Source organism: Lissotriton vulgaris, chromosome 3_1, assembly GCF_964263255.1.
Source record: "Lissotriton vulgaris chromosome 3_1, aLisVul1.2, whole genome shotgun sequence".
NCBI classification, from domain to species: domain Eukaryota; kingdom Metazoa; phylum Chordata; class Amphibia; order Caudata; family Salamandridae; genus Lissotriton; species Lissotriton vulgaris.
In genome coordinates, this window is record NC_141689.1 from 1,898,149,603 (window position 1) to 1,898,172,471 (window position 22,869).

Consider the following 22,869-nt stretch of genomic DNA (forward strand, 5'->3'; position numbering starts at 1 on the left):
GTTCCGTCCTTAACTCTCAAGCCTGTGAGAAGATGGTCTCCTGTAGTCATTCAACTAAACAGCTTAATGATAGAAACAGGCTTACGGGCCGTTAACGGCCGCACTAGCTCTGACACCCACGGTGCTAACACTTATAATAGAGTATTGTGCGAGAGCAGGATTGACTACATAATGATCGATAGGAGAACCTGGAAGTCTGTAGTGGATATGGTCATTATTCCATCGGTTGAGAGTGACCACAATCCTTTGTCCCTCACATTGCTAAACCCATGGGATACAAAAGAGCGCGTGCCCTCAAAAGATAGGAATTTACTAACTAAAGAACACATCCCCTCGAACTGTAATAGATTCTTAAAATGGCCAAAGTTCTGCCTGGACGATTCTAAATTGCGCCAGCTGGACGGAATCCTTGCAGAGCAGTTATTAGGTTATCTGTAGCCTGCGATAAGGAGGCAGGGTCGGTAGAGATAGAAAACATTTATACTGCCACAATGGACCACATTGGCAAGCTGTTTATGGCCCCTCCAAAAAAGACCCCGGCATGTACTAAGCCCCCACAGAGCTGGTTTGATAGTAATTGCAGGAGGAGGAAAACTGATTTAATCTTTGCCATTAAATCCTCGAACACAGTATCTGTGCGATCGGCAAGATTACATTACAGAAAGGCAATTATAGCCGCTAAAAGGGCTTGGGAAGAGTCCCACTGGGAAAATCTCAGAGACGCAACTAAAAATAGGGATTCTGAAGTGTTTTGGTCATTAGTCAGAAAATCATCTGGGTGCAGCCCGAGCCAAATCCCAAACCATATCACGGATAGTGAATGGTTTGAACACTTCCTTAGGCTATATGGAGGGATTGACCTGCCCGGAGCCCCCGGGCATTTGAGCGGTGTCTCGGTGGATGTTCCGGTCAGCTCATGTCAACCGTAGTCAATAGGAAAGAGGTTCTCGCTGCAATAGCCAAAATAGTTTCTGCCAAAGCACCAGGACAGGACGGAGTGCCTGGTGATCTATTTAAAGCCAATCCCGAAGGATGGGCAACGTATTTCACCCTCCTTATAAATGCATTGATGGCAGGCTCTCCAGTCCCCTCTTCCTGGAAGGCGGCTGAGGTGATTCCCATTTATAAGAAGGGCCCTAGGGAGAACCCTGCCAACTACCGTCCAATTAGTCTGATAGACGCAGGACAGAAGTTGGTTGGCAGGGTTCTCCTTGAAAGGATCCTCTCGTGGGCAGAGGAAAATAAAATCTTTTCCCCCTACCAGGCTGGCTTCAGGGCATGCACTATTACAATTGATCAAGCCTTTAGATTGCTCCTACTTCACTGGAAGGTGGTCACTATCGGCAAAGGCGGTCTTTATTTGGCATTTATTGACTTGAAGACCGCCTTTGACCTGGTTCCACGGGACCGATTGTGGACTATACTGGAGGAGATGGGGATCCCGCTTCCAATATTAAACCTTTTGATACGCATGCATGAAGGCACCTATGCCCGTATTAGATGGGGCTCTCAAGGGCAAAAAACCGATAGGATCCCTGTTAGGCGAGGGGTTAGACAGGGGTGCGTGTTGGCCCCAACACTCTTTTCTTTGTTTGTAAATGGTGTCGTCTCTTTCTTACTTGAAATCGATGCAGATGCCCCTGTCCTAGCAGGCGATAAAGTGCCCACCTTACTTTTGGCAGACGACACCTTGCTGGTTTCAAAAACTCCTGTGGGCTTGCAAAAACTGTTGAATCGCTTTAGCCTGTTCTGGAAACTTAGAGGCCTAGTCATTAACACCACCAAAACTAAGCTGCTCTATTTTAACCCAAGTAAGTCCTCCAGGTCCACCCTATACCTTGATGGAGAACCTTTGGAGCGCATAAAAGAATTCGATTATTTGGGAATCAGAATCACTCACAATCTGAAGTGGCAGGCCCATATTGATAAAATGTTTTTGAACCACAAAAGGGTGACCGGTGTCCTGTGGCGGGAACACCGCAGGTCCATCTCTAAGCCTATCGCCCCGGCCCTAGATATATATGCTGCAAAGGCTGTGGGCAGCGCCCTTTATGGTGCCGAGCTGTGGGGCTTCGAATGTATTAGTGTACTTACTACCTCCGACAGTGAACCAGAGAAGGACAACCAGCTGGGGCCACAACTAAGACCAGCACATGGGGCAAGCTCTGCAGAAGGGCGAAGGAGATGTACAGAAATCACACAAAACATTTTCTGAGGTGAGTAATGATGAGACGAGACACAGCATTTCGGAACTGCACTATATTTGTCCTAATTAAATCAATATTGTAGTGTTGAAGCACACATGTCATGTGGCAAGTAGCACAGGGATTGCATATTAGAAAACATGTACAATGACCTAATCATAGGACTTGAAATTCAGTCACTAGTAATGTCAGTGGAAATGGCTACTTCACCATGGTTGTTTGGCTCTGGACATACCTGTCTATCTTTTCCTTCCACGCACCCCCAGACGCCTCTTGCCTGCTTCATCTCCATCCCTCATGAAGAATACGGAAGGTGTTGTGCTTTAAGTGGCACGCCTCCTGCAAGTGGTGACTGCACTCACAGGCTACTGAGGCTTGAGACTTCCTCGCTTCCCTCTTCCCCAGTCACTTTGCTAGCCCCATCAGTGGCAGACTGCATTAGTTTCACAGCATTGGTTACCTGGCCCAGTGCCTTGGTCACATCCCCACAACAATGGGTCATCTCGATCTGCATGGAGATGGACCTACGGGACAGCAGTGCAGTGTTGAGGCTCAGGCGATTGTCAGATTGGGTATAGCCTTATAAGCTCTGCATCAACTGGTGATGCTGTCTCCTCTGTGTCACCTGGCCCTCCTGCATCACCCTGGTCAGCTCCTGCATGGCCGCATTTGACTGTCTGTTGCCCTCCACCACAGCTGTAGTAAGTTCCCTCATGCAATCACTCATTTCAGTGATGTTACTTGCCATCGTGCAGATTTGGGCCTGCACTAACCTCATGTTTTTGAGCTGCAGGCACTGAACCTGGAGCATTTGCGCCTCCAGCCCACCCCAAACATTTGTAGATTCGTCCTCCTGCGGTGTGAAGCGTGACTTTGCTCTGCACCTCCGGCTTTGGATTGTGCTGTGCCAGACCTCTGCTTGGGGTGTTGTTGTTGGAGTACCTTGAGGCTGGCTTGTCTCAGGTGTTGTTACTGGCTCATCCTCATTTTCCAAGATCTGCAGTGGTGGAACTGTGGCCGAGTGTTTAGTGGGGGCATGGGCTGTTGTTTGTTGGACCATGGATGTTTCTAATGTCAGCCACAGCCAGAGTATCCTGGATGTCCCCGCAGTCACTGTCCTCAGCCTCTCCTTCCGCTGCCTCTGTGATGTTAAACAGTGCAATGTTTAAATTTTTTGGAAGGGTTATGTCGTGTCACATTATGCATACTTTGGCTCTCAATAAATTATTGACTGTCACACATTGTTCACGTGTTTTAACTTCTTATTGTCTGTTTGCCTACAAACCTGCCTAACTTGCCTGTGTCTCCCATAATGCATTTGCGTGTGGGTGGAAAATGTGGACTGGAGTTGCTTTCTGTACACTTGTCCTGAACTCAGGTGATGTGCACATTTTGATATGTCTCTTGTAATGGTCACTTGCATGCATCTTACCTTGAGATGTGCCGGCCGATCCAGATGTGTCCAGGTGTGGCATTCCCCCCACAGCTTCAGGCTGGAGTGTGCACTGTATCAGGTCCTCCATGGGTGTGTTCCCAGGCAGTGTTGCTGGTCACCCTCTGGTCTTCTTGGCCTCCTTCAGAGCGTTGGATAGCTTAGGGGTAAACATTACTATTCCCAAACCAGAGGGTGCAACAGTAGCGAAAGCGTTGGATAGCGTGGGGGTAAAAATTACTATTCCCAAACCAGAGGGTGCAACAGTAGGGAAAGCACAGGATAGCGTAGGCATTATATTAACATACTTATCAATTACATATTTAAAAAAAATTAAAAATTAAAATATTTTATTTACACAAATATATTACTAAATACCAAATATTTATGAATAATATTTACTTAAATAACAAAATATTACTTCCCACGCTACTCCTCCTTTAACACACAACACACTACACATACAAACAAACACAATTAATCAAAATATCAATTAATCAATAATTAACAATTAATATTATTAAATTGATGTAATTATAAAATTTGTCAATAACAAATAGTATTACCAATTAATAATTAATGACCAAACAATAATTAATTAACAAGAAATGTACAATAAGAATAAACAATATTTAATAATAAATTATTCATAATTATTATTATAAAATACATAAAAAATGCTAATTACCAATAAATAATTAACAATTAATTAATAATAAATAGCAATAAATAAATACAATCTCTTTAATTAATTTAATTTAATTATTTCACACCCTATCCCCATATAAACACACAACCCACTATACATAAATAAATCACATCAAAAATTTAATTATCATTTATTGACTTAATAATAATTTATTACCAATTAATTATTGATTACCAATAACACAAAATTAAAAATATTAATACATTAAATCTAATAAATTTCATTATCCAATTAATTATTAATCAATTATATTTTTAAAAAAATATTAATTATATTTCAATTACTTCCCACCCTATTGCCCTATAAACCCACAACCTGCTCTGATACTAAAACGCAAAATGTAAACAAATTTACTAATTTCTAAACATCCATTAAAAAACATGTTTAACAAACATATAAAATACATATTAAGTTATGTAAGCGTGCCGCTTCTTTCTTGCCTACATGACTGAACTTGTATAAATATTCTGTTGTGTGAATAAAGCTGCAGCCCACTCCTTAACCCTCTTGGTGACGGAGCTCTCCCTTAACTCGAGTTATTGAAATAAAACCCACCTTTAAACTCGAACACCACGGACTCTTCTCCCTATTTTATTTTCGTTACTTGATATAGAAATTCGGTTTATAGAGGTAATACTAATTTTATTTACCACACTGGGATTGGCTGCTAGTAGTGGAAGAGGAAAGAGAGAAGACCCCACGTGTTCCAGGGAACAGGGTACTGTAGACAATAAAAGTCATAAAAGCTATCCCTGGACTAGTTCTATAATGATGATACCACTCACTAGGCTCTATTCTAATTACAATCCATTCACTCAGGGCATCACATTAGTGTATTTCTTAAATTACTGGTCAACTAAAAGGTAACGTTCACAATCTTTTATTAAAATTCAAATAAGATTCTCCTTCCAGTCGGAGACACACGAAATTTTTAAAATTTCAGGGAAAGTGTTTCTCTAAAAACAATTCACATTGAGACATCTCATATAATACAGTAAAATATAATAAAACAATCAATAGTGCATCAAGTTAATATAACATATATCTATATACATAGGAAAACACAAATCCTATCAGGCAATCAATAGTGCAAAAATTGAATAAGTTAAGTTAATAAAACAAGTATCTATGTACGTAGAAAAACACAAGTCCTGTAAAATAATTGTCGAGTGTAGTCATACCGTACATATTTACATAAACAAGAAAAAAAAGAAAAAAAGAACCCCTTTACTAAAGAAAGCGGACGATGTTTGCTACAAGTTAATCAGATCCAATAGTCTTAACAGCCATCGCATGCGACTTCCAGTGTCCTAGATTGGAGTATAGCTGGAGTCCCTTTAGACTTTATTTGGATTCTATAGTACACGGTGCTTCAACGCGTTTCAGTGTTTAAGGCCGTAGATGTGGTCACACCTTCTTCAGGACAGATTAATTTCAATATGGGGTCATCATGTTCTTGTAACCGGTATCCTTCTGTGTATAAGAAAGATATCAGTCAATACATGCTAGTACCATTATAATACAATGGACATTTTTCGAATACTGAGAACAATTCTCCCCTCCAACCCGTGGCACTTCATATGGCCGGGGTACATTTTAGTGATGTACACATATACTATTTATGTATATCTTTGCATTGTACAATTAACAATGATCTTGGAACTCATGAGTACCCTCCGTTACATTTTAGTTGGTCAACCAAAGGGTGTATCACTCATACCAGAATCAACTTCTCAGCTAACCTTTGAGATTGGCATAGGATGTTCAGTCAATACACGCTAGTACCATTGCAATACAATGGACATTTTTAGAATACTGGGAACGATTATCCCCTCCCACCCGTGGTGCTTCATATGACCAGGGTACACATATACTCTTTATGTATATCTTTGCATAGTACAGTTAACAACGATCTTGTATCTCATGAACACCCTCCGTTAGATTTTAGTTGGTCAACCGAAGGGTATATCACTCATATCAAAATAAACTTCTCAGCTAACCTTTAGGATTGGCATAGGATGTTCAGAATGCTTCATGCGACTATAGGCAGACCTTCTTAGTTGATCAGGTTCCTTGGTTAACGGTTATTACCCAGATGGGAGCCTGGTTATTGGGTCTGGAAACAATGTGACAGACACCCCTAAGATTTTATATTACTCTTGTCATATTTTCATTATTTCCTTTGACTTAGTTGTTATTGAGGACATTTTACCTTTTATGTTTCTCGTCCTATTGTTTCCATGTACTTTTCTTGCTTTCACTTAGATCATGGGTCGTAGCTGTATTCTGTTTTCTTTAAAAATCTGTGTTGGAAGGATTTTTAGGAGGGCTAATTATAGTCTCATCATATAGATATGTTGGATCTGACTACTCTCTTAACTACTCCCCCACTGTGCGTCTTACCTTGTATCAATGGGATTATTTAGTTCCGCGAGATTTTACATCTGGTGTAGACTGTCCAATGCATCTCTAGTTTGGGAAATGGAACTGGATATGTTCTGCAGGAGAAAATGATATCTATTAACTCCACTGTCTGTCTATTACTACGGTTTCCTATCTATATTTGTTAAGAATTTTAAACTATCTATGTTCTCATCGGGGCTCCCCTAACCTCCTTGATTCCTAAGCGTTATAAGTGATCGCTTATTGCTTCTTTTTTGCTTTTTTTATTCTTGTTTATGTGAATATGTACGGTATGACTACACTCGACAATTAGTTTACAGGACATGTGTTTTTCTACGTACATAGATACTTGTTTTATTAACTTGACTTATTAACTTTTTGCACTATTGATTGCCTGATAGGATTTGTGTTTTCCTATGTATATAAATATATGTTATATTAACTTGATGCACTATTGATTGTTTTATTATATTTTACTGTATTATATGAGAGGTCTCATGTGAATTGTTTTCAGAGAAACACTTTCCCTGAAATGTTAAAAAATTTGTGTGTCTCCAACAGGAAGGAGAATCTTATCTGAATTTTAATAAAAGATTGTGAACGTTACATTTTAGTTGACCAGTAATTCAAGAAATACACTAATGTGATGCCCTGAGTGAATGGATTGTAATTAGAATAGTGCCTAGTGAGTGGTATCATCATTATAAAACTAGTCCAGGGATAGCTTTTATGACTTTTATTGCTAGTAGTGGAAACCAGGAAGTGTTGGCAGCCATCTTGTGGCTCGGTAGAAGCGAGTCACACGAAAACGGAGAAACAAAGGTATAAAACAAGGGAAGGGAGCAGGGCGGAAACACCCTGAGCCCCTAGGCCTGCTTAGGGGGTCTTAGAAGGACCCCTAGGGCCCACAAAAGTGTTAAAAAAAATAGAAACAAAATAGGTGGAATTCATGCTGGGGTCGCACGCTTAATTTAATGAGTTGGCTCGGTTTCGGGGGCATTTCTTAAAAAATAATAGCTGGTGCTCTCAGGGGTTGCGGGGGCCTACAGGGGTCCATGCAGTCCCGGGGTTTCACTCATGTTGGGAGGGGGGTTGCGCTGCCTCCCGCCTGAAGGCCTGTATGTGCCTATTACTTTGGCATTGTTTGACAAATCCTTACGAAATTATCCAAAAAGTTTTTCTTTTTTTGATAAGGTCCTATATTGAAACTTTGGGGGTGAATGGTGTAGGAGGGTCTTAGAATAAAGAGGTCCCAAAATGTGTTTTCTCCATGCACTTTTGATAAAAAACTTTACAGAAGACTACAGGTGAAACCACTGAACGAAAATACGCATATTTGGCAGGGAGAAAGGTGATGGTCAAGAAAGCACACTTTTGCTTAAAGGTTTAAATGTGTCCAGTAATTTTTGAGAAACATAACATTTTACAGATATCCATATTAGAGAATTCTGACATGTGATTGGCTGAGGGGTTACAATCACGAGCGTGCAGATTATTGGCTGTGAACTGTTGAAACCAGGACGTGTTGGTAGCCATTTTGTGATTTATACTCACATGTTTCTGTGTAGAAGCCATTGGGTCTGCAGTTTTACCTCTGCGTGGCAACACTGGCATCTGTGTGAGATATGTCTTTCACGCTGCCTCTCCTCATATCACTAGGTCACGGCTATGGCTTTAGAAACCCGTCCGTCGGCTCCCACCTCTCTACGTTTGCAAGCTAATTATTATCTCCACTTCTACTGATTGGATTTTCTTCGTTTTGTTCTCATTTTGCTCAGATAATTATTCTCTTCTAAACATGTGTGGAGTCTTTTTGCGGTGCATTCAGTGTGTTGCACGCATTATTTACATATTGCCTCCTTAGATAAGCCGGAATGCTCTGTGCCAAGCTACCAGAGGGTGAGCACAGGATGTGTTTGAGTCCGTCAGCTCTCATCTGTCTGAAGTAACTCTGAAAACATTCTTGAGCTCTGTCTGTGCAAGATACCCCTTTCACGCGGCTTCTCCCCACATCGGCAGGAAATGCACCCTCTTCCCACATCAGCAGCATACCCTCAACATCCTTATTGGGCCCGCAAGTCCCCCTGTGTAAACCACTGGTGGGCTCGCAGGTGTTCCGGTGGGACTTCTCGGGCTGCAGTTGTTTCTGTGAAACCAAGACTGGAAATATACCACAGGTCTCTCTCTGTGAGATACCCCCTTCATCCCTCTGCCCAACATCACCACTTCGCAGCTATGCCTTTAGAAGCCATTGTGTCGAATTGCAGCTCTCTATCTTTGCGAGCTAGTATGCTGCTGTGCCTCTACCTCTGCGGCTAGTGCGCTGCTGTTCCTTTGGGAGTGGACGGCCCGTAGTTCTCCCTGTGCAAGTCAAGACTAGGTGCAGCAGCTGTCCCTCTGCGAGCCTGAGTGCGAACTGTTGATAAGACACACTATATGAGCATTGAAAATCCCTTTTGTGATTCAGTACATCAGCTCGCATCTGTCTGAGGCAATTCTGAATACATTCCGTAGGTCTCTTTGTGAGAGATATCCCTTTCACGCTGCTTCTCTCCATACACCAGCAGGTAACGCACTCTCTTCCCACATCACCAGTATACTCTCAACAACGGTCCTGGGCCCGCAAGTCTTCCTCGGCAAAGCAGCTCCCTATCCGCCATCCCTACTCACCCACCCACAAACAAATCTGTCAGGAACGTTTTTAAATCTTGAGCCTAAGAAATCGGATGATGTTGTAATTTATTAAAAGATACTTGTGAGGTTGGACAAATAAGAATCTTAGTCATGTATGGATTTACATATAAAACATTTTAATAAAACAAAACAACAACAAATAAAACTTTGTGCAGCAATGGTGTGTCATTCCTCGACAATTTGTGAATCACAGCCTGCAAGATAAAAAGAAAGATAAGATGGTACCTTGTGCGTCCAGCAAAGGAGAGAGAAGAAGAGGGAAATAATGGAAGAGTAAGATACAAGGAATATAGAAAGAGAAAAACAGTGTGAGAGAGAGGAAGATAGAGAAAGAAAGAGTAAGAGAAAGAGAGAGATACAAGGAAGAGAAAAACAGTGTGAGAGAGAAGAGAGAGAGAGAAAGAGTGAGAGAGAGGAAGAGAGAAAGAGTGAGACAGAGGAAGAGAGAGAGAGGAAGGGAAAATGAGTGAAACAGTGTGAGAGAGGAAGAAAGAGGGAGAGATGGAGAAAGTGAGAGAGAGGAAGAGAGAGAGAGAGAAAGAGCGAGGGAGAGGAAGGGAGAGAAAGAGAAAGTGAGAGAAAGAATGAAAGAGATAAACAAGGAAGAGAGAATAAGGGAGAAACAGTGTGAGAGAAATGAAGAGAGAGAGAGAGCAAGTGAGAGAAAGAAAGAATGAGAGGGAGAGGAAGAGACAGAGGGTCATATTATCAACAAAGTGGTGAAGAGAAGCATTAGCCATCTTGGCTTAATGCCTCCCTTTGCCTCTTCTGAAATGCTGGGCTGCATCATATTAACAAGGATATGATGCAGCCCAGCGTTTCCCCTTGCAATGACGATAAGTTTTACAAGTTACTCCCAGCCCAGCGAGGAGGGAAGGTTTTTTATGTAGAAGGAGTTCTTTCTTGTACATAAACAAACCTTAAATACCATTGGCATTTTTTTAAAAGAGATTTGTTTATGTATAGGAAGGGACATCTTCCCGTACATAAAGACACCTTAGCATTTTGCTTTTTCCATGTGTGCTGCATAAGGCAACACACATGGAAAAAGCAAAAACGAGGAGAAATTAAGCATTTCTCCTTGTTTTGCCACCTTAAGACCAGTATTTTTCTGGTCCTAAGTTCGGCGCTGCCACCTATTATTACCACGCTTGATATTAGATGGCAGCTTCACAGTGAATGGATGTTGCGTTGGTACACCCACCGCAACACCCACTGCACACCGCTTTTCAGGATAGGTTTATCATGAAAGGGGTGTTATTGCCAAGGCAGCGCTAAGCCAATTAAAGTGGCTTTAAGCCACGCTAATTGCCTTAAAGCTGCCTTGATAATAGAGCAATGCACATATTCCAGTGTTATCTGCGGAAAAGTGCAGATAAGGCGGCGATAAAGGACTTGATAATATGCCCCAAAGAGAGAGAAAATGTGAGAGAAAGAAAGGAAGAGATGGAGAGGGAATGTTAACACTTGAGAAAATCTTCGCAGCTCACCTTTCTGCCATTGGTGTGTGTCGAACCAGGTGCCGAGTCATAGTGTACCCTCAAGTTAAGTGATCTGAAAGATAGTATAGAATTAGTAATTGTAGAGTACATACAACTGAACACGCGATAATTCACTGTTTCGCCTTTGCGTACGCACGCTGCTGTACCCCATGCACTGCCTCTGCAAGAAGGTGTCTGTACGCTCTTTTGAGCTCAGGTTGCTGTACCCCATCCACTACCACTATCCATCTGGTCAAGCAAGCATGATTGCGACCCTGAGGCAATCAAGGTCGATGGGTGGGCAGGGCAGTAAGGAGGTGCCAGGTGTGAATTCCAGGGACGTGGGAGGCATAGAGGGATCAATACCAGGTGCAGTCCAGTTGGTGGGCGATGAGTGTGGTATTTGAAAATCAAATATGCAGCACAACGTCAGGGAAGGTCGCCGTGGTTAAGGACGCCACTGAAGTGGAGTCCTTGGAGTTAGCAAGGTGTCCGGGGGACTAAATCAAGGCAGAGGGATCAGCGGCGTCCTTCAACCACCGACCTTGATTGCCTCAAGATCACAATCACGCTTGCTTGACCAGAGCACTACCCCAAACTAATGACCATTGTCCTGATGATGACCTGGAATCATCAGGTTGAAACGACGTTGACTATCCAGCTTAGAACTCAGGCGCTACTGTAGTCAATCTAATTATCTGACTAACTTGCACATAAACACTGTATATAAACTGCATTTATGACCTTAATCTTATCCACTCTCTCCGTTCACGCTGTTTTTCGCACCCTTATGTCACTGCACCATTCACCTGCACTAGCACTCCCAGTGCCTACCCTGTGTGCTATGGTCATTGTATAATCATGTACTGTAGTGCTTCTTACCTACTAATGGATAATATAATTTGATTTTCTTCTCCCTACCCACTCGTTGTGGTCTCTATTTTATTCCCCTCCCCTTTGTGATTTATTTAACTGATTTGAAGTGTCCTTTTTTAATATTTTCCAGTTGAGACATTGCTTTTGTTGCAAGTCACTGTGGAGCAGTGGCTAGCAGATCCCATCCCCCTGGATGGCGTGATATACACAACCTCTGCACCCGTGACATAGCGCCCACCATGCTAACATGCACGGTCGACCCATGGAATCGTGTCCAGGCCCTCCTTTGAAGCCCTATGCTATACTCACCGCTGCTTCCAATTTCCTACGATCCCAGACTGCAATTTTTTCAGGAAATGGGGTTTATCAGACTCTGCGAATGCACTAAACTTGCTGCATGTGGAGATCTCTACCATAACGGGACATTTCGCACTTCTGATCATATTTTTCACGAGACACAACCCTTCTCTCTGAACATATTTCTCTATGTCCGGCTTCGATAAGGTATACGATCTATTACTCCAGAGTTCCTGCAGGAACCCCCTAGTCTCATTCCCTTGCATACAATGCTCTGTGCTACTTCACTGAGACACTTGGTTTCCACAGTTTACCATAGCATACGCACTCAACAGACGGAAGTTAGCTGCCCCTCTCATGCACGATGGGACTTGGATTTAGGGTTTGAAATAACTGATAAACAATGGACATACTGCGGTCTACAAACAAAACGAATATATGTCAGTAGCAGATTACGCTTCACACACTATAAATTTCTTCAGCGCCTATATTATACCCCAGTTAAAATGCATTGATTTAAATTAAAATACACAGATGGCTGCGAAAGATGTGGTATTTCAGGATCTGGCTTCCTACATTTGACTTGGGAATGTCTACGAGTGTATAAGTATTGGGCACGGGTTTTTGATGCTCTGGAACAGATGACAGCACTCTCTTTAGAGCGCACACCATCGATAGCTATGTTGGGATACGCCAAATCCGTTCCCCAATCGAGCCGTAGAAACCTCACCATTGCCCTATTGCTAGCTAAATGAAGACTGACTTGCAGGTGGGGCAGGGGTCGTGCGCCAACGTTTAAGGAGTGGCCTAATGATTTAATATATTGCCAGTAACAATTGACTACTTATGCCAAAACACTACCAGGAGCCTCGAGGAGTAGAGATATATAGAACCCTCTTCAGAGTTATCTTTTGACACAGACTACTGAGGTCCCGTCTGACACTCTGGCAGTTATGGCCTCATGAGGTTGTTTACAGTATAAAGTAATGTAATATGTTACGCCACATGCTATGTTGATTTCTCACTCTTTCCTCTCTTTGTGACAAACCTAATGATATTTTGCATTGTATCCTACATTAATTCCCTGATGTCGAGGACAGTTTCTATTGTGATGACAACTTTATTGATACCTATGTAGTCAAACCAAGCTCACTGTAAATTTGCTGACTTCATTAAGACCTGGCCAGCTATGTAGTCACGATTTTCATGCAAGAACAATGTCATGACCTGACTCGCCCCCTACTCGAGTGGAAAAAAATATGTCTTTATATGCAAAGGTGATGTACATTCTATTTCATCCTACTATGTCTGCTGATATACATTAATGTCTTACTGTAATTCCTTTTGTGAAAGGAAAAATGTACTCAGCACATTTAAAAAAAAGATAATGCAGGGCTTTTTACATAGTACAATCTTCTTACTAACTTCCGCATTTCTGAATGTGGTACTGCTAACATTCTTGAATGATGAAAAGTACTTTGACACACTTTTCTAGAAAGACAAGCTAGAGAATGACCCTGCAAGCCAGTATATTTTCTCACTTTACAAGGATCTATTCCTTACAATATCTTAATCTTCTGTTTAACACTTTTATTACCATAATCTCATAAGAAATTTTGTAATATATCAAGAGATTTCGGTTGTATACTACAAATACTACTACGATCCCACTTATACACCTGAGCTTCAGCTATTATTTCTTCCACATTTCTAGGTACCATCTTTTCGTTTTCAATTAGACAACCATTTTTAACCTCATAACAATGACCACTAGTATCTACTGCAAAACTAATATATTTTGTTGAAAAAAGCTTTCTTCATTAAAAAAAGGTTCAGTACTAGATGTTTGTTTTCATTCACCCGAATTTTGTTTGCAAAAGTTAGTTCTATTAATCAGTCTTTTTCTTTAACTTTTTTCCTTTAAAAAGTGCATTGTTTTATTCAATGTTTTTATTCTCTTCAATACTAATATAAACAATGTTCCTTTCAATTCATAAGCCTTTTCGACTACACTTTCAATCTTTTCTTTCTTCTTGTAAAATGCTTATCTTCTTTTATATTTTTTGCAATCTTTCAATACATTTTGTACTACTCTACTTTTATACATTCTCTTCCTAATGTTTTTATATTCTTTCATCCTTTTTTCAACATGGATTGTTTTCCTATCACCTGATTTTGCTTTATTTTGTCCTTTTTGTATTTGCTTCTGATTGCATGTAGTACTTTTATTTCTCTTTTCCCCATTTTGAAAATCAATTACATTTTTTAAAACACTTGTGACAAATTCTTTCGTCCTCTTAACAGAAGACTTTTTCTTCAACGTCACATGTTGTACTTCTTATAATTTTTGCTTTTATCTCTCCTTTAAATAGTTCTTTTTTCATTGTTGTCTTCTCTTTTCAACCTTTTCTTGCCATACTGAATATGTCTTAATACTTATGGAGAATATCTAAAAAAAAGGGTAAAGGTTATTGTCTTTCTCAAAAATGTTTAATATTATTAAAGTAATTTTATACAAATATTGCCATCTTTAAATAAAGAAAAACATTGAGTAGTGCATATTGTTTCAAATCATCATCGTATCTAAAAGAAATATATATACAATATTTCTGTAATATAGTGAAACCTAGAAACGGAGATATGTAATAGACCCGCTTGAGTGATTGCATAACTACATGAGTAGTGCTTGGGTGATTGTATGTCTCCAAAGGTAGTGGCTGGGTAACTGGAGGAGAATATGGATAGTGACTGGCTAATCCATGAGTGCACAGATAAAGGTTGAGTGCATGGATAAGTGTATAAATAGCACCTGAAGGTATGATGAGTCACTGAGGAGTGCCTAGGCAAATAAGTGAGTGCAACAGTAGAACATGGGTGATTCTATGATTGTAAGGACAGTGTATGGGTTATTACATGAGTGCATAGGTAGACCCTGCATGATTCTATCACTGCAAAGGCATTACAGAAGTAGTACCTGGGTGATTCCATGCCTACAGGGATAATATCTTGGGGATTACTGGAGTACATAGCAAGTGACTAGGTGATTATATAAGTGCATGAGTCCTGTTTTGGTGAATGCAGGAGTAATGAGGTACTGCCTGAGTGAATAAAGGAGTGCAAAGGTAGTGCCTGGGTGATATCATAACAGCATCATTACTGGCTGAGTGATTACATAAATACAAGGCATGAGTCTCTGTGATTGAAAGAGTGCAACGTTAGTAAATGAGTGATTGTATAACTACATGAGTAGTGTCTACATGATTCAAAGAGTGCATGGGTAATGATTCAGAGTGCATGCGTAATACCTCTGTGATCGCATGAGTGTTTAGGTAGTGCCTGGTTATTTTCCTGAGTGTAGGATTATTGCCAGAGTGATTACAGCAGTGCATATGTCGTGACTGGAACATTAAAAGACTACATGGGTATTACTTGGGTGGTTTTATCACTGCATGAGTGTTCGGCCTAGCCAAATATAAACCAACAGACTATTATATGACTCAACTATAAGTCTCATGTCTCTACCTTTGCACATCATCTATATATATATATATATATATATATATATATATATATATATATATATATATATATATATATATATATATATATATATATATATATATATATATATATATATATATATATATATATATATATATTCAAGAACAGTCCACTCCAACTCGGCTAGACAAACGACCAGCACACAATACCATAAGTTTGTGAATTTTTAATTCAGGCCCCTACCCCCACAACAGACGCGTTTCGCCAGAAGGCTTCGTCAGTGTTCACCTGTGCATTACTACACAACGCCATTTAAAGCCACATTTCGTATTCACATCATGAACATAAATGACGGTTTTCATTATAGTAGAAAAATATAGCAGCGGCCATCTTTTAGTGTGCAAATTAGCAAATACATTCATTTTGTCAACACAGCGTTGTGTTATAATAAAGTGCTCTAGTGCAATTTAAAATCAATTGGGCAACAAGTTACTCTTTTTTATCAAAATGCATGCATGCTGAGGGTTTTTTCAAGCATTATTCTACTTCACAGGCTACGGTATTCATAATAACATGTTCTGTAAACATATGTCAATTTCTACATCGTAACCTGAGCCTTGTCATGTAAGCTTCCGCCCTGAATGGGCAAAAGTATATCTATTGATTATAGGCGGTTTATTAAGCCCTGAATGGGCAATCAAGGTCTTATAGAATTGTCAGATAAAGCTTCAGAAACTGCAGCCTAAGCAAGAACCTGAGTGTGGGAAGGGGTAATATCAGATGTTATTCCGTACCCAGTTGCATCTACAGGTGTACCCACATTTCTTCATTGTTGTTAAGTCCCCAGGGAACCATTGTCTTTAGCCCGATAATGTATTTAGACTCAAGAGTACGCAGCAATTTCTCTCTATCACCACCCCTTTCAGTACGTTCCACTTGATTGATACAATAAAAGCTAAGCAGGTCCCTGTTGCTTTTGTGGAATTCTGCGAAGTGTCGTGCCACAGGGTACGACTTGTCTCTGTTCGCAATTGCCCGCATGTGTTCGAGAATTCGCATCTTAGTAGGCTTGATTGTACTGCCTATATAGCGTTTCCCACACGGACATAGGAGGCAGTAGATAGTGTACTCAGAATTACAATTGAGCAGTTTTTTGATGTTTTTTTCAGGCTCATTTTCATCGGTTCTACCAGGGTATGTTTTTGTTATTTTGCTATTTTTACAGGCCTTGCAGGCTCGACAAGGAAAAAATCCTTTCGATTTGGAGATTTGTACAGATTTCTTTTTTTCGGACACATAGTGACTATGGACGAGATGGTCCGCCAGAGACTGGCTGCGTTTGTATGTTATTACCGGTCTCTCTGGGAGGACTTTCCTCATTACGTGGTCAGTGTAAAAGATATGCCAGTTTTTTTTAAATATGTGCATTATCCTTCCTGACTTCACATTAAACGTGGTGATCATTCTGGGAATTTCCTCTTGCTTTGACACCTGGTGTGCTACCAGTAGTTGTTCTCTTGGGATTTTGTTGGATTTCTCTTCAGCACTGTTCAGTGCGTTATGAGAGTACCCTCTGACCTGGAATCTTCTTTTGGCTTCCTCCTTTGCCTGAACGTACTCCTCCTCATTCGAGCAGTTTCTTTTCAGGCGAAGGAATTCGCCATATGGGATGCTCCCGATTAGGCATTTGGGGTGCTGACTAGCTGCATGTAAAACAGCATTCCCCGCCGTAGGTTTTCTATATAGTCGGGTTTGTATTTTCCCCTTGTATACATAAACCTCCAGATCTAGGTAGTAGACACTGGTGTCACTGATTGTACTCATAAATTTGAGGTTCCAGGTGTTGTTGTTAAGCGCGGCAATATATTCCTCAGCCGAAGTTCTACTACCGCGCCAAACCACAAACAGATCATCTATGTATCTCGTCCATAGAAGAATGTTGTCGTCCACTGGTCGTTAGCCTCCCCCCATGCCTCGTGCTTCTCCCACCAGCCAACGAATAAGTTTGCGTAGCTGGGAGAGAAGCACGAGCCCATGGATGTTCCTCTAACCTGCCTGTACAGCGGTCCTGCGAATAAAAATATATTGTTATACAAACAGAATCTCATCATTTGTATCAACATTTCATTGTGGTCCCGGTATTGGTCATGTTTTTTATCCAGGAACCACTTCGCTGCAGCAATACCATTGTCGTGGGCAATGCAGGTATAGAGGTTTACAACGCCAAGAGTTATTAGTAGGAAACCTGGTTCCAAAGCAATGCTGTCAATCAATCGCAGAAAGTCCTGTGTGTCCCTCACATAGGAGGGAAGCTCATTTACAATCGGTGCAATGTATCCATCAATGAATCTGGATGCATTTTCCAGTAAGCTGCCAATTGCTGAGACGATTGGTCATCCTGGGGGTCTCTTTGGGTTTTTATGGACCTTTGGCAGGTGATAAAACGTGGGAAGAATGGGTGATTCACATTGTAGATATAATAGTTCGTCCAGGTTAAGCATTCCTTGATCTTTCCAAACTGCCAATAGTTAGTGGAAATCCGTAATGCCCTTGTTATATTCTGCCCTGTTGATTATGCTGTAACAGTCCGTGTCTCTTAGTTGTCTCAGGGCCTCCTCCTGATAATTTTCTTTGGTAAAAATCACAATGTTTCCACCCTTATCAGAGGGTTTAATCTCAATGGAATCATCATTACGCAAAGATTTTATCGCTTCCCATTCTTTCCGAGTTATATTTGAATTTTTCACATTTAATTTTTCTTTTGCCAGTCTTTCAAGGTCCAAAAGGACTGCATAACTGAAGACGTCAATCGCATCATATTGCGTTTTGGGAAGTTTCTTTGATTTCTTTTTCATGTTGCTTGGGTCTCTGATTTGTTTGCTCGCACTGAATGGAGTTTGTGCATCATCACTTTGAGTGTTTGGTACTGTCAAAGCTGTGTTGTTTAGTGTCTCCAAAAATTGAGTGAGGGTTTCACTGTCCTCAACTTCATTAGCAATTTGGTTATCCACACTTGTAGGGGTATGAGGATGCATGGCAACGATTTTCTGGAATTTCAGCTTCCTAATGTATCTGAAAAAGTCGATCTTGGTGTCGACCAGATTGAAATCATGGGAAGGACAGAAGCTTAAGCCTTTCTTAAGTTCGTTTTCCTCATCTTTAGTAAATATTCTTGAGGAAAGGTTGATGATGGTTTGATCTTTTACCATTTCGTGCGTCTGGAGGCACTCCTCGTTACTCTTGGCAAGGCGGTAGCGGCATTTCCCCCTCTTGCCCCTCCTTGTTTTCCTCTTTGATTTTGCGCTGGGGGATGGTTGCGTTGTTGCGGTCTCTGTCTCGTTTCTTTTATTACCTGAAACTCGTCGAAAAAAGTATTTTCATTCTGTGCTTCCTTGGTTTTGTCTTTGCTCCCCTGTGCCCCTGTTCGCTCTTCATCAGAAATTTCAGCTTCGGATTCCAAAGTTTCTGCGTTGCTTGGTCCGGAAGCCCCTTGTGCCAAGTGTTTTCTAGTGGCATCAAATTTACGAGCAAACGTCAGAATTCTTCCTGACATGTAGTCTTGTTCATCTCTGTGGAATTTATTTTGTTTCCTTTTTCTGATTCCTAGTTCATATTCCTTTACTCTTTTTAACATTGTAGCTCTTAGATCATCACTGATTTAAGTATCTTTTTCATTTGCGATCGTTTTTTCCAGGTCCGCTATTTCCTTCAGACAATCATCTCTGTCTATCCAGGCATATTTAATCAGCATCTTTACCATTCCTTTCGCGCTTTCCGCCGTGTACTCTGCCCATTCCTTCAATAAAGCTGGGTTTGATCTTTCATATGAGGGTACTGTAAAGATGCGCAGGCCTCTGGGAATTCGGTCGCAATCCACATAGCGTTGTAGGGAGGTGGCTTCCCACCATTTCCTGACTTCTCTCTCCATCAGTTTTTCAAGTCTCTGATACAATATTTTTAAATTGTTAGGAGGGACAGATGTTGTAACTTCACTAGCAGCTTTTGCCGATTTGACTTTGGTTGATTTAAACATTATTTCGGCCGCTGACTGTCTCTCCTGTATGAGCTCTCCAGTATCCGACATGGTGCTCGTTTTTAAATGGGAGTCTCAGCATGCAGCGCGTAATGTTTAGATGGCGGGCGGTGTCTGTAAATCTACACACTCTTACGGGGCTAAAGATGTTTGCAGTGGTATCTTTAAACGGGACAGAAGCGCATTCAAGAAATGTTTGTGCAACGTTGCCGCTTCACTCACCAGTTCGAAGCGGGTGTCCTGGATCGTCCGCCGAAGCCACAGCAGACTCGTCCCAGCTCCTCGCCTTTCACCGGGGTTCCACGGTATTGGTTGAATTTCCGTATTTTTTCAGGATTGAGCACTCCATTCTGCTCAGCCCTTCCGTTGAATACTTCTCGCTTCGGGGCAAACGGCCATAGTAATTTGCAAGACAGAGTCCTCACCGCCGTCGCTCCTCTCAGTCCCGGGTGCTTGATCATCGGTGGTGAGCCGCTTACGTATTCAAGAACAGTCCACTCCAACTCAGCTAGACAAACGACCAGCACACGATACCATAAGTTTGTGAATTTTTAATTCAGGCCCCTACCCCCACAACAGACGCGTTTCGCCAGAAGGCTTCGTCAGTGTTCACCTGTGCATTACTACACAACGCCATTTAAAGCTACATTTCGTATTCACATCATGAACATAAATGACGGTTTTCATTATAGTAGAGAAATATAGCAGCGGGCATCTTTTAGTGTGCAAATTCGCAAATACATTTTGTCAACACGGCGTTGTGTTATAATAAAGTGCTCTAATGCAATTTAAAATCAATTGGGCAACAAGTTACTCTTTTTTATCAAAATGCATGCATGCTGAGGGTTTTTTTCAAGCATTATTCTACTTCACAGGCTACGGTATTCATAATAACATATTCTGTAAACATATGTCCATTTCTACATCGTAACCTGAGCCTTGTCATGTAAGCTTCCGCCCTGAATGGGCAAAAGTATATCTATTGATTATATAAAAAAATAAAAAAAATAAAAAAAAAAAATATATATATATATATATATATATATATATATATATACACACACACACACACTACATTTCTGGAATATAGTGAAAACTAGAAACTAAGACATGTAATAGATTTGCTTGAATGAATGCATAACTCCATGCGTAGTGCTTGGGTGATTGTATGACTCCAAAGGTGGCCGCTGGGTAATTGCAGGAGAAGCTAGATAGTGACTAGCTAATTGCATGAGTGCACACATAAACATTGAGTGCATGGATAAGTGTATGAATAGCACCTAAAGGTATAGATGACTCATTGAGTACTGCTTAGGTGAATACATGAGTGCAACAGTAGGACCTGGGTCATTCTACGACTGCAAGGGTAGTACTTGGGTTATTACATGAGTGCATAGGTACAGCCTGCATGGTTGCATGACTGCAGGCGTAGTAAATAACTAGTGCGTGAGTGATTGCATGCCTGCAGAGGTAATATCTGGGGGATTTATGGAGTACATAGGAAGCAAGTGGGTTATTTTATAAGTCAATGAGTACTTCCTTGGTGATTACAGAAGTACTAAGGTACTGCCTGAGTGATTACAGGAGTGCCTGGGTGATTTTATAAGTGCATGAGTACTGGCTGAGTGATTCATAAGTACAAGAGTAGTGCGTGCATGATTGAAAGAATTTAAGGATAGTGCCTGGGTGATTGAAGCACTATATAGCTAATGCATTGGTGATTGCATGAGTGCAGGGGTAATGTCTGGGGAATTAGGGCCTAGATGTATCATCATTCCTATTTGCGATTTCTTAATAGCGATTTTTACCGAATCGCTATTAAGAAATCGCAAAATGGGATGTATGTTTAAAATCGCTATTTTTTTGCGATTCCTTATTATTCCTAATTTGCGAATTCGCAAGTTGCAAATTCGCAAATAAGGAATAGTTTACCATTCATTCCTATGGGCCAGGAGGCCCATAGGAATGATTGCGAAATAATTCTCAAATTGCGAATTCGCAATTTGCTAATCGCAATTTGAGAATTATTGTAAGGGTGCAGGGGTGTCTCATGGACACCCTGCTGCACCCCTGAAACTTACATGTGTGTGCATATGGCGCACATACATGCCCTATGGGCATGTATGTGTGTCACATGCCACCTTCAAAATTGCTTAATGGTGAATTTTGAATGGAATTCGCAAATTAACACCAACCTCAAATTGGTGTTAATTTGCGATTTCTTAACCTGAATTCGCAAATTGAAATCGCTTCATACATGGCATTTAAGGAATCGTAAAATTGCGATTCCTTAAATGCTTAAGCAAAATAAGGAATCGCAATTTTTTGCGATTCCTTATTTTGCTAATTTCTCATACATCCCAAAAGATGCAAAATGTCCGTTTGCGATTCGTTAAGGCCGAAATTCTGCGAATTTCGGCCTTAACGAATCGCAAAAGGCTTGATACATCTAGGCCTAACTGACTACATTGGTAATCCCTGGGTGATTGCATGACTACAGGGATAATATCTGTGGATTTACATGATGGCATGGAAAGTCACGAGGTGATTTCATAAGTGCATGGGTACTTCTTGGTGATTGCAGCACTACGGAGGTAGTGCCTGAGTGAATAAAGGAGTGCAACAGTAGTGCCTGGGTGATTTTATAACAGCAGGACTACTGGCTGAGTGATTGCATAAGTATAAGGGTAGTGCCTCAGTGATAGAAGGAATGCAACGTTAGTGCCTGCATGATTATATAAGTACATGAGTAGTGGATACATGATTCATGGCATGCATAGGTAACATCTTGTTGATTGCATGAGTGTATAGGTAGTGCCTTGATGTTTGCATGATAGCAGGAATAATGCCTGAGTGATTACAGCAGTGCATATGTAGTGACTCATTCAGTAGAAGACCTTAATTTACTCGCACAAAACCATAGAAATTCGCATATATAGTTAGTTGCAATAACTATATATCGCGCACCCGCAATCCACTGCTGATGATGTCACATATTACATCATTCATGACATGGTCAGTGACATCACTGATGACATCACTGATGACATCAACCAGTGTTTGTATGTTTGTGTAAAGTTAGAATATGTCTTACATATTGAAGAATGAGTGGATGTATAAGTGTCTGGATGAAGGGTTTAGTAGGTGCATGACTGACTGTATGAGAGAGTGATTAAATGTGTTTCACTGAGTGCATGGGTTAGTGACTAAACTGTCATAATTTGTGCATCATTATGTCT